Source organism: Candoia aspera, chromosome 1 (assembly GCF_035149785.1).
Source record: "Candoia aspera isolate rCanAsp1 chromosome 1, rCanAsp1.hap2, whole genome shotgun sequence".
NCBI classification, from domain to species: Eukaryota; Metazoa; Chordata; class Lepidosauria; order Squamata; family Boidae; genus Candoia; species Candoia aspera.
This window is the reverse complement of record NC_086153.1, coordinates 58375484-58388958: the sequence shown is the minus strand read 5'-3', so window position 1 is coordinate 58388958 and position 13475 is coordinate 58375484.

Below are 13475 nucleotides of genomic sequence, written 5' to 3'. Positions count from 1 at the left end.
GGAAATATAACAATAATATTATAATTTAGAGTAGTAAATTAATTTTGTAGGGAAAGTTTTCCTATTAAAAAGTGGAAGCCATGATTTATCAGAATGGCTATGCAACGTCTTGTGGAATAAAGTAATAAATCAATAGCATTTCATGGAGGGCTAGAGTAGAAAGGAGAAAGAGTAGAACTTTCCAAACTTTATTGTAAATGGTTTCCCATTTTAGCACAGTTTTAGCCAGGCAAATTTCATTGTTTCCTCTTAAGCTAACTTCCAGCTAAAAGTGCATAGTACTACAGCCCTCTAACAAAAGCAGCCCATTTATTTTCTTGTGGTGTGTGTGTGTGTGTGTTATAATAGATAGATAGAATAGATATAGATGTATACTGTAAAATAGATTGTCATAAAAAAGAATAAAATCTATCAAATACAACAAGTACCATGATTTTAGGATGATTCTTTGTTTGTTGCTGTTCATAGGACTATTGCAGCTTCAAATATGCTCTAATAAAATACAAAGCCTAAGACCATTTTAGAAACAATCTCTTTAGAGTCACTTTGAGCATTGTATTAAGATGAGGATATAAGACAGTTTGTTTTAATTAGCTCTAATTGTTGACCTGGGCTATGTTACTGTGTTACTGCGTTTTTGTTATGGTAAATAGCCTAGAGTCCAGAGAATAGGCAGCATACAACTGACTATAAATACATAAAAACAGATATTGTAAATAAGTAATAAATATCCCATGCTAAATGGTACCATTTGTACCTGGTGGAGTTTTTAATAGCACCCATTGCTGGTGATGCTACCCACTATAACACAACAGAAGAACCTCCAGAAGATGTTGCAAAACTACATTTCCAAAAGCTCCAACCAGTATAGCTAATGAGGAGGGATTCTGGGAATTGTGGTTCAGCAGCATCCCGGTTTCTCACCTCTGCATTCTAATCACAAGCTAGATCCTCATGGGCAAGATTTGTTGTTGTTGTTGTTAGTTGCCATCGAGTCGTTTACAACTCATGGTGACCCTATGTAACAAATCATCCTCCCCCCCTTTAAAAAAAAAGATTGTTCTATTTGTCTTGATTTTTTTAAAAAAATGATTTGGGTAAATTGTTATTGGCCACTAAGGGGCAAAATGGTACCATTTGCTATTTTCATAACAATCAGCATGAATGACTGTTGCATTTTCAGCATGAATGACTGTTCTTTGGGAGAAAAGAAAATATGACAGCATGGGCTGTTGCCTGTGCCATAGAGGGAGGAGAAAAGAGCAAACTGCTAAAGTCCTACCCTCTTCCATCAAGGAAGCATCGTTTGTTTTAGTCGCTACTACAATAAAGTCACTTTTCATCCTCTGTAAATTTTTGAGCCACTTATGGACTTCCTTACTCTTCCTTACCTAGGCAGCTGATGGTACTACATAAAAGGGAAGATGAAAATTAAGTTAAACTGAAAACGAATTTAGGGTTGTTGTTGTTTTTTGACTAAAGGTCTGGAAGAGCAGCAAAAAAATATAGTACTATTTTTAAGGCAGAGGTAGACATCTACCCTACCCTCAGAAGAATAAGGGGACTGCGCAACCTGACTGATATCAATGGAACTGCTGCTGCTGTCCATGCTCCTGCATCTGCTCAGAAGTTAGTTTGGCTGCCTTGCTTCTTCTGTTCTTGTTGAATGGGTAACTTACTATGCATGGCCACCACCCATTCCTCAATGACTTTTTCATACTTGACCAGCTGGAAACAGGCAATTAGACAAAGTGTCCAAGGGCACACACATACCTCAGCAAGGGGCAACCAGTTAACCTTGGCTGATCTTGGACCCATGTGATTGGATCTTCATTCATTCTCTTTCTGACCAAAGCACTTCTATATTGTTTTTTCATACTGGTTACTCACTTTTGTGTTTAATCCAGTTCATTCAGCTCCTAGTCATTCTCTTCTTGCTTCATCATACAAACTTCTGAAGTAATACATTCTCATTGCATTTGATTTGTTTTTTATATTTCTCCTAACATACCAAACTCTCACTTCCATATAATAATGTGGACAGAAGGATAAATTTTGACTTTGGCTTTTTTCAATGATTTGGCTAATTTCACACAATAGACCACATGGTATCCATTACCTTTCTATCAGTATTTGCAGATCTTGAAATGTATTCATCCAGTTTCTCATCTTCGGTAAACATTCTACCAAGGTACAGACATTCAGCTTGTTCCTTTATTTTTCCCCCATTTTTATATAACTGGCAATCATTCATTCCAGTTTCTTGTCAAATACAAGTACCTTGGATTACATTCGGCAACCAATCTTCATATTCATGCACAATATTCCATAATTCATGCCTATTCATTTTACTGTTGTTCAGTAGTTCAGTCATTTCTCATTTCTGATTATCATGACCCAAATTACTTCATTTTCCAGGTTTACCTATCAGAAACTGCTTTTCTGAGTTCGTGTAAGCTCATCCTTGTGTCATCAGTGATACCACCTAGCCATCTTATCTCCTCTCAGCCTCTATTTTAATTGCCTTCATTTTTTTCCCAGCATCAGTATCTTCACCAATGACTCACTTTTACATGATGTGTCCAAAATATTTAAAATTTCTGTTTCATTATTAGTGCTTCCAGTAAGCAATCTCACTGGGTTACTAGTTCGTTTAGTATTGAACAATGTGTTCAAGTAACCCAGTACATACATATCTTTGAGGGCTGTCCACAATTACTTCTGGTCCAACAGTCAAAAGCCTTTATATGATCAATGAAGCAAACTTAGGTGGTTTGTTTGTTTATTTTTTGGAACACCTTTTCCATTATCCATCAGATATTAGTAATATGATCTCAGGTGCACCTGCTTCTTCTGAATCCAACATGTATATCCAGAAGTTCTTGTTCCATGTACTATTTATTTATTCATTTATATTTAATCAAACTTCTATCCCATCAAAATCACAGGGCTCTCAGTGGCTCCCAACTAATATATAATGGAGTATAAAACATAGACATAGAACAAATAAATCCCCAACACAGTGCATGGCCCCCAAAAGACCTCTGGAAAAACTCTGTCTTCATCTTTTTCTGAACAATGTCAAACAGGAGGCCATTCCAGATGGATGGCCCCATCACTGAAAAACAGTGTTTCCACTCTTCGGCCCTCAGACCTCCCCACAACCCAGACTATTGAATATGGACTACTGAAATATGGATTACAAAATGTTGAGTATTATCTTATTAGTATGTGAGATAAATGCAATTGTTTGTTAGCCTGGGCATTCTTTAGCACTGCCGTTTTGGGTGTTGGAATATAAATTGATCTTTTCTACTCCCTTGGCCACAACTGTATTTCCTACAAACTACAGGTAGCTCTTTAACTGCATTCTTGTTCAAAGTCTGAAACATTTCAGCTGGTATTTCATCAATATCTGCAGCTTTGTTTTTAGAGTATCTTCTAGGGCTCATTCAAATTGACTTTCCAGAATGTCTGACTCTAGTTCAGTGATCAAACCTTGATATGTATCATTAATTGGGGTGGGTCTTTTTTGTACAGTTCTTCTATATAATCATACCATCTCTTTATATAATCTTTTACCAGAAGGTATTTGCCTTCTTTGTCTTTTAACTTGTCCATCTTTCATAAAAGCTTCTCTTGCTTTATCTAACTTTCCTAAATAACTGTTTTGTATTTCCCATTAGATTGTTACCCTCAGTTGCTTTGCATTGCTTATCTAGATATAACTCCTTGCTCTTCTCTGAAACTCGGAGTTGGGGAAATTTTCCCTTTCCTTTCCTTCTGCCTTTCTTCATATATTTTCATCCTTTGGATTGCTGGAAGAATTCATCTGCTATAAACATTGAATTTTGCTTGGTAAGCTCGATTAGTTTGCCTCCTGCCCCATTTTATACACCAAGGCCAAATTTTCACATTATTCCAGATGCTATGTTATTTCTAACTTGAGTGTTCCAGTTTCCTATAAAGAGTATGTCTCTTTTTGGTGCTATGTCAACAGAATGTTGGAAGTTATTAGTGTAATGTATACATTAAGAAAAAAACTTTACAATTCTTAGTGTATCTTTTCTTGTTGCTGGTGGTTTGTCATATTTCACCAATAAAACATTTTTAAGTGTTGTAAGTTAGTGTAAAACTACTGGGTTTTTTTCTTCATATGGGAGCAGAACATAGATTTGAAACACCTTAACATTGATTAGCTTGCCTTGAACTAGGATCAAGATCATTTAACCATTTTTATGCTATGTCCAGGCCCTAATTTTGACTCCCTTTTAAAAATAATTATGGCTATTCCATTTCTTCTAGATTTTCTTGTCCACAGTAGAATATACAAAATATCAAAGTTCAATCTTAATATTTCTGTTTTGACAACATCGAGTTAGCCTTGGTTCATGATTCTGACATTCTAGATACCAATGGTGTATGTGTGTGATTGTGTGTGCACACATGCATGTATGTATGTATTTGGAGAATGTCTGTCTGTCTGTCTGTCTGTCTGTCTGTCTGTCTGTCTGTCTATCTATCTATCTATCTATCTATCTATCTATCTATCTATCTATCTATCTATCTATCTATCATCATCTATCTTGCAGTACCAAACTTTCCTTTTGCCTCTGACCACAACAGCAGCTGGACATCCTTTCGGTTTTAATACAGCTACATCAGTGCTACTTGAATTTGTCCTCTGCTCTTCCCTAGTAGCTCACAGGAAACCTGATCTGGGAGCATCATCTTCCACAATCATGTTGACACTGTCCTAGTTATGAATGTCCATTTGGCTTTCTTGCAGACTGTGGGTTGCCATTTCTTTCTCCAGTGGATTGCGTTTAATCTGACTCTTTATTTATGCCCATCATGGGTGACCCTTCTGGGGGTGTACACTTCCAATGGAATAACACGTACCATCATTGGGATGCACTACAAGGCACCGCTGTCCAGCATAAAGTCACGCTCCACTGCAATTTTGCTCATTGTCATCTTTTGTTCATTGGCTGGGAAACCAGCAGCAAGATGGATGGACTCAGTTACAGTGGCAATGAGAACACTGTTGGGAAACTTGAAAGAATGTTAGGGATAGATTGTCATGGAGAAAATCTATCTACATAGTTGCTAGGAGTCGAAAATGACTTTATGGCACATAATCAATCAATCATCTCTTGTACTCTTTCAAACAGAATTTTGCAAAATGTCTTCCCAGGAATGCTTACCAAATTAATCCCCTTGTGCATCAATTCTTGCTGCATGGAAACTATACAGCTGTTGTTATTTTAGAGAAGGCTTTAAAGTGTTTTTTTTTTTACTTTTACCTGCAAGTGTTATTGTGCAGTTTCTTTATTAAGTATGCTGAGCTTATTGTTTACATTTTGGATTTGTTACTAAAGCAGATTGATATCTGTACCCTCAACCTGCAAGACAGAACAGGCTGAATGATTAAGATTAACTCTACTCTTAGCATACAGGTATTCAAGCATATGGTTCAGACTCACAGAGAATAGTAAGTTACCTCCTTAAAAAACTGTGAAGCCTGATGGCCACACAATGCAGCACATGAGAAATTTCAGCCTCAAGCTAGTCAAAATAACTAAATCAACTCCAGCTCCCAATGAAAGAATCAAGCTAAGAGAAAATCAGAAACAGAGAGTTGCTTTATAAAATGAAGCAAAGTTAGCTACTGTAACTATTATTGTGAAGAGTACTTCACCCAAAAACACTGCTTATGCAGACACCACTGAGATTTCATGGTATGGCAAGTCACTGTTTGCCAATTGCCGAAAGACAAAGTAGATTTGACAGAAGAAATTAATTTCTAAGGGTTGGAGGTAAAGTCTAAGGCTTGTGCAAATTAGCCCTGAATTGATGTGAACTGAAGATTCAAAAATTATTTTTTTTCTTCCAGATCTGAAACCAAATTATTTTAATCTGTGCTGGATTAGAAAAAAATGGAGGATTGTATTAGAAAAAGAGTCATCTATAAACTGAAATTAGGAAGCATCAAACATCCACAACTTCTTCAGTTTTTGTCTCATTGACAAAGGATTTATACTGCATGCATAAACTCCTGGCATCCAAGAGTAGATAATGTTGGATAACAGAACCCATCAGTATGGATGTATGGATCCATATAAATATGGTCAGTGTAACTGATGTATGTATCTTCATTATTAAATGAAGATTATTAAATGTCACAGCTGTATTTTGGAGATACTCAGATTTCCTTAAAAGTTTTCAGGAATTCTTTGACTGGAAGATCTGTAATAGAAACCACGCCTTGAAAGAGAGATCCTTGTATTTTCCAAATTCTCAGTATGTAAGGGCTACTATGGGAAAGCTAGATGTTGCATTTTCAATTACACACAGAAACATTAGGGTTCGGTAGAACCACAGATTCTCCAGTATGAACTGAATTCTAAACAGAGAGTTTGGGGTGAAGTAGATGTGGCAGAGTGCTGGAAAGCGCTTGGCCTGAGAGATCAGAAAAAAATACACACCAGGCATTTCTATAAAAATAAATGTATTTACAAAAAGCATAAAACATAAGCAGGTTTCCATATCCAGAAATCCTGGATAGGCACAAAAACTTTACAAGCTCATACACACGCACACATGCTCTGAGTAGGACTGGGTGGCAGCTGCTGGGCTTAAACAGAAAACTAAAAACTTTCTGGTGGCAAGTTTCCCCCCAGGCAGATCAGCTTTATCTTATATGGTCATCCTTTTCACACCCAAACCTGAGGATACTTAAGTTTGACCTGTTCACCCTGCCAGAGTGATTTGTTACCATAGTAACTTAATTCCTCTACAGCCAAATTTCTCACAGAAAAAACAAATACCAACAGTAGATGTTTTGAAAGATCCCTTCCAACCCTTCCCTTCTATTATTCTGTACATATGCCTAGATAATTTAGAAAATGTCTGAAAATCCTGTGTAACATGCAAGAGTACTGTGGCAGACTGATGTTTGTTCTCTAGAGCTGGAACGTTTGGAAAAAGAGAGAAAGCCCAATGATTTGATTCTGTATTGAAGCCTAATGATCTACTACTTCCATTGAAAATAGGGCCGTCCATATACACACCCAAAAAGATGGTTAGATGTAATGAAGGCCCTATGATAGTCCTATGCACATAAAGATGTATGCAAGCACAATTCAGAACCCCTCTCACCACTAATACCAACTTTAGCTGTGTCAGAAGAATGTTCTTTCAAAATGCTGAACCCTGTCATGATTATAGGTTTGAGCCTCAGAATGGCTATTCACAGCATATGATAGAGAGGTTAAATTGTACATGATAGTCAAATGGGCCATTGGAACAGAATCAAACTTTTCTAAGAGATGGCATGAACAGTTCTTTTTTTTTCTTTTCTTTTCTTCTTTTCCAATGAACTTGAAAGGGTATGATGAAAATACCTGCTTTTTCATTACATTCTAGGTGGACCAAGAGGCAAAGAAAAAGGCTTAATTAGGAATAAGGGGGGAAATGTATTTTACAATGCAGGAGAAGAGAGCATTTAGGTCAGAAAGCTAGGAACTACTTTCTGACAGAAAGATTTTGTTGTTTATTCGTTTAGTCGCTTCCGACTCTTCGTGACTTCATGGACCAGCCCACGCCAGAGCTTCCTGTCGGTCGTCAACACCCCCAGCTCCCCCAGGGACGAGTCCGTCACCTCTAGAATATCATCCATCCATCTTGCCCTTGGTCGGCCCCTCTTCCTTTTGCCCTCCACTCTCCCTAGCATCAGCATCTTCTCCAGGGTGTCCTGTCTTCTCATTATGTGGCCAAAGTATTTCAGTTTGGCCTTTAATATCATTCCCTCAAGTGAGCAGTCTGGCTTTATTTCCTGGAGGATGGACTGGTTGGATCTTCTTGCAGTCCAAGGCACTCTCAGAATTTTCCTCCAACACCACAGTTCAAAAGCATCGATCTTCCTTCGCTCAGCCTTCCTTATGGTCCAGCTCTCGCAGCCATATGTTACTACAGGGAACACCATTGCTTTAACTATGCGGGCCTTTGTTGTCAGTGTGATGTCTCTGCTCTTCACTATTTTATCGAGATTTGTCATTGCTCTTCTTCCAAGGATTAAGCGTCTTCTGATTTCCTGACTGCAGTCAGCATCTGCAGTAATCTTTGCACCTAGGAATACAAAGTCTTTCACTGCTTCTACATTTTCTCCCTCTATTTGCCAGTTATCAATCAAGCTGGTTGCCATAATCTTGGTTTTTTTGAGGTTTAGCTGCAAGCCAGCTTTTGCACTTTCTTCTTTCACCTTCATCATAAGGCTCCTCAGTTCCTCTTCACTTTCAGCCATCAAAGTGGTATCATCTGCATATCTGAGATTGTTAATGTTTCTTCCAGAGATTTGAACTCCAGCCTTGGATTCCTCAAGGCCAGCTTGTCGCATGATGTGTTCTGCATACAAGTTGAATAGGTAGGGTGAGAGTATACAGCCCTGCCGTACTCCTTTCCCAATCTTAAACCAGTCCGTTGTTCCGTGGTCTGTTCTTACTGTTGCTACTTGGTCGTTATACAGATTCTTCAGGAGGCAGACAAGATGACTTGGTATCCCCATACCACTAAGAACTTGCCACAATTTGTTATGGTCCACACAGTCAAAGGCTTTAGAATAGTCAATAAAACAGAAATAGATGTTTTTCTGAAACTCCCTGGCTTTTTCCATTATCCAGCGGATATTGGCAATTTGGTCTCTAGTTCCTCTGCCTTTTCTAAACCCAGCTTGTACATCTGGCAATTCTCGCTCCATGAATTGCTGAAGTCTACCTTGCAGGATCTTGAGCATTACCTTACTGGCATGTGAAATGAGTGCCACTGTTCGATAGTTTGAACATTCTTTAGTGTTTCCCTTTTTTGGTATGGGGATATAAGTTGATTTTTTCCAGTCTGATGGCCATTCTTGTGTTTTCCAAATTTGCTGGCATATAGCATGCATTACCTTGACAGCATCATCTTGCAAGATTTTGAACAGTTCAGCTGGGATGCCGTCGTCTCCTGTTGCCTTGTTATTAGCAATGCTTCTTAAGGCCCACTCAACCTCACTCTTCAGGATGTCTGGCTCTAGCTCACCGACCACACTGTCAAAGCTATCCCCGATATTGTTATCCTTCCTATACAGGTCTTCTGTATATTCTTGCCACCTTTTCTTGATCTCTTCTTCTTCTGTTAGGTCCTTGCCATCTTTGTTTTTGATCATACCCATTTTGGCCTGGAATTTACCTCCAATGTTTCTAATTTTCTGGAAGAGGTCTCTTGTCCTTCCTATTCTATTGTCTTCTTCCACTTCCGCGCATTGCTTGTTTAAAAATAATTCCTTATCTCTTCTGGCTAACCTCTGGAATTTTGCATTTAATTGGGCATATCTCCCCCTATCACTGTTGCCTTTTGCTTTCCTTCTTTCTTGGGCTACTTCTAGTGTCTCAGCAGACAGCCATTTTGCCTTCTTGCTTTTCTCTTTCTTTGGGATGTATTTTGTTGCCGCCTCCTGAACAATGCTGCCAACTTCTGTCCAGAGTTCTTCCGGGACCCTATCTACTAAGTCCAGTCCCTTAAATCGATTCTTCACCTCCACTGCATATTCCTTAGGAATATTAGTGAGCTCATATCTAGCTGATCTGTGGGTCTTCCCTAATCTCTTTAGTCTGATCCTAAATTGTGCAAGAAGAAGTTCGTGATCTGAACTACAGTCAGCTCCAGGCCTTGTTTTTACCGACTGTACAGATGTCCGCCACCTTTGGCTGCAAAGGATGTAATCAATCTGATTTCGGTGTTGTCCATCTGGTGAAGTCCATGTATAAAGCCGTCTCTTAGGTTGTTGGAAGAGAGTGTTTGTTATGCAGAGTGAATTGTCTTGGCAAAATTCTATCAGCCTGTGTCCTGCTTCGTTTTGTTCTCCCAGGCCATACTTACCTGTAATTCGAGGTGTCATTTGACTGCCCACCTTAGCATTCCAGTCTCCTGTGATGAAAACAACATCTCTTTTAGGCGTGTTGTCCAGTAGTTGCTGCAGATCCTCATAGAACTGCTCTACTTCAGCTTCTTCAGCATTTGTGGTTGGGGCGTATATTTGGATCACTGTGATGTTAGATGGCTTGCCCTGAATTCGAATTGAGATCATTCTGTCATTTTTTGGGTTGTATCCAAGCACTGCTTTAGCCACTTTACTATTAATTATGAAGGCTACTCCATTTCTTCTGTGGTCCTCTTGTCCGCAGTAGTAGATCTGGTGGTCATTTGATGTGAAGTGGCCCATTCCAGTCCATTTCAGTTCACTGACGCCCAGAATGTCTATCTTTAATCTTGACATCTCACCAATAACCACATCCAATTTGCCCTGGCTCATAGATCTTACATTCCAGGTTCCAATGGTGTGTTGATCCTTAGAACATCGGATTCGCCGTTCACCACCAGCACCGTCGGCCGCTAGCCGTCCTTTCGGCTTTGAGCTAGCTGCGTCATCACGTCTGGGGCTAGTTGAGCTCATCCTCTGTTCCTCCCCAGTAGCATTTTGACCATCTTCCGACCTGGGGGTCTCATCTTCCGATGGTATACCGACATATCTCTGGTTGTACTGATCCATTTAGTTTTCACGGCAAGAATACTGAGGTGGGTTGCCATTACCTTCCCCAGGGATCGCATTTAGTCTGACCTCTCTGTCATGACCTTCCCGTCTTGGGTGGCCCTTCACGGTTTAGCTCATGGCATCATTGAGGTGCTCAAGCTCCAGCACCACGACAAGGTAACGATCCTTTGCTGAAGGACAGAAAGATGGATTAGGGAAATAGCTACTTTGGAGATTATTAAAGAGCAGGCTTCTTTGTAAAGTAATAACACCATTTATTAACTACAGAACTACAGATTGAAGAACCACCTTATTAAGGGTATCTCTGATAGTCTCTTAACTCTCAGACCAACAGCCAGGAGACAGGGGGATCTGCAGGCAGGTCAAAAAATTTAAGATGGTCACCACAACTGCTCACTTGAAGCCTCAGCCTTTTGTGTGTGTGCATGGACACACTTAGCAAGAAACACAGGTTTCCCTAAATGAATCAGCAACAAGCTCTAACATGGCTACAGCAAGGTTATGATTCCTATTATCAGGGATATTCAAGAAGACCCCAATACAAGGTACACCCTAACTCACAGTGCAGGTCTGGTTCCAGATGATTAGCATCCAAATCAGTCTCTATGAAAAAGGAATGAGATTCCTTTAGGGAACTTAAAGAAATTCAGATAACTTCTGAATTTCTCTGCACATGGTAGGGGTTCCAGAAATTTCTGTTGTAAAATAGTGAATGTCATTTAAGGAGATGTTTGAAAAATCTTTAGCAGTTAAACAGGATCTGTCAATCCCATACCTTTCAAGAAAATTGAAGAAAACCATATCCAATTGGGAAGTTTGGATAGGAGAGTTCTGGGTTGTGCAGAGCCATCCCAGGTCCCCATCCCCAAAAGGGACAGGGATGCCTTCCAATAGCACAACTTCCTACACCAAGAAATGTGATGGAAAACTCACCAATAAATGCCAACAATCAGAGAGGATCAGAATAATTTTATTTCCCAAATCTAGCAGGTTAAGTCAATGCCAAGAGCAAAAACCTCAAGGTCACATAGGTTTTATATAGCATCCTGATAAAAGAAAATTTGAGTATGCATATTCATTAATAAGATCCCCCAATAGGAGATCCCTAATAAAGAAAATTGCTTTACAGTCGATAAGAGAACAAAGTAATTCTAAGGGAGACACATTTGTGGTATGAAACATTACCGAGCTATTCTCTGGAGTACTACACAGTAGCTTTGATAGACAAGAACTGTCAAGGCTCTAACTGTTAAGGTAATAGTTGACCCTATACTTTACTGGAGAAGGAGGGAGAGCTAAGAAAGTACAGCCCAGCGATATATATCCTTGAATCTACTGTCCTTTTTCTAGGCATAATTCTATAGGCATTTAATAACAAATTGGTGTCATAACAAGAGTTCCATAGTTAAAAGAGAAATACAGCTGAAAGCATACATACAATACCATATTTTAAAAAAAATACTAAAATAGTGCAATTAATTAAAACTAAATACTTTTTCCAAGTCATATTCCAAACCATCACAATAGCTGTAAGAAAGTTGCAGCTAAGGGATCAGGATAAACCCAGTGTACTTTATTGTTCTATTGAAGTAATATTCTAGGAAGTCTGGATTTTGCTATTAGCATTGTAGACTTTTTTTTAAAGATCTAAAAAAAGAGATCCATGTATGTTTATCACTTGCGCTATTACTTTTCGTGCAAAATAATATAAACAATCTGGTGAGTTTGACTTACCTCTGGCCCGTTGAATAAAGAACCATCATCTGGCAAGGCCACATCCTCTGGATCTTTAAGGGGTATGAGAATGACCTTGGGAGACAGGAGGAAAGGCCACAGACAAGAGATATCTCAGCCCACAGAAGGAATGGGGATGGAAAAAGCATCTCAGAAGGGACACTCTATAGTTCTCTAGAATGTAAATTTATTTCTTTATTTTTTAATTTTTTATTCTTCACCGCCCATCTCTGCAAGTGACTCTGGGCAGTTTATAATCAAATTAAGATAATAAAAGATTAAAATATCATAAAACACACTCATTATAAAAATATACAGTAAGTATAAATGTAAATATAAAATATAAAATCCAAGATGGTGAAACAACAGTCTCAATAAAATTTCCCAGGGCCTCATCAAGGTGCCAACCACCCCCATGATTGACTATCCCCCCTCCCACCCCAAGCAAGGTGGCACAGCCAAGTCTTTTCTCCCTTTCAGAAGGACAGGAGAGTGGGGGCCTGCCTCACCTCTGGGGGTAACTTATTCCACAGGGCAGGGGACACAGCAGAGAAGGCCCTCCTCCTGGACCCTGCCAACTGACAACCTGTAATGATTGCCTATTCTTAAACACCATCAGACTCATAAGCAGGATCACAAAGATATCTGATTTATTAAAAAATAGTATGCAGGTTCACAAAGAAAGCTGAGAATGGAAAAAGTGCACCAAATGCAAACTAAAAAACCCTCAGTACAAACGAGATCCCTCCCCCCATAGAATCTTCCCAGGCTCACAATCCCAGGTGCTCCTAACGGCTTCTGATGGTCCGCAGGAAAAGTCCTTGAGCAGAGCACATAACCCAAACACATTCCATTGAAATGAACATAGATACAGAGCTTGGCACAAGGTTTCACAGCAGCTCCCTCCCAACAGAAACGCACGTCAGCACCATGGCATGTGAAACATTACGATGTACAGTGCATATTGAAACAGTGAACATGACACAATCTCTCATGGACAGGGTCCATAACATGCCCTCTCTGCCTGACCGGGTGGGACAGGTTGATGTAATGAGGGTAAGGTGGTCCCTCAGGTAACATGGACCCATGCCATGTAGGGCTTTAAAGGTGAAAACCAACACCTTGAATTGGACCTGGAAGCAAACTGGCA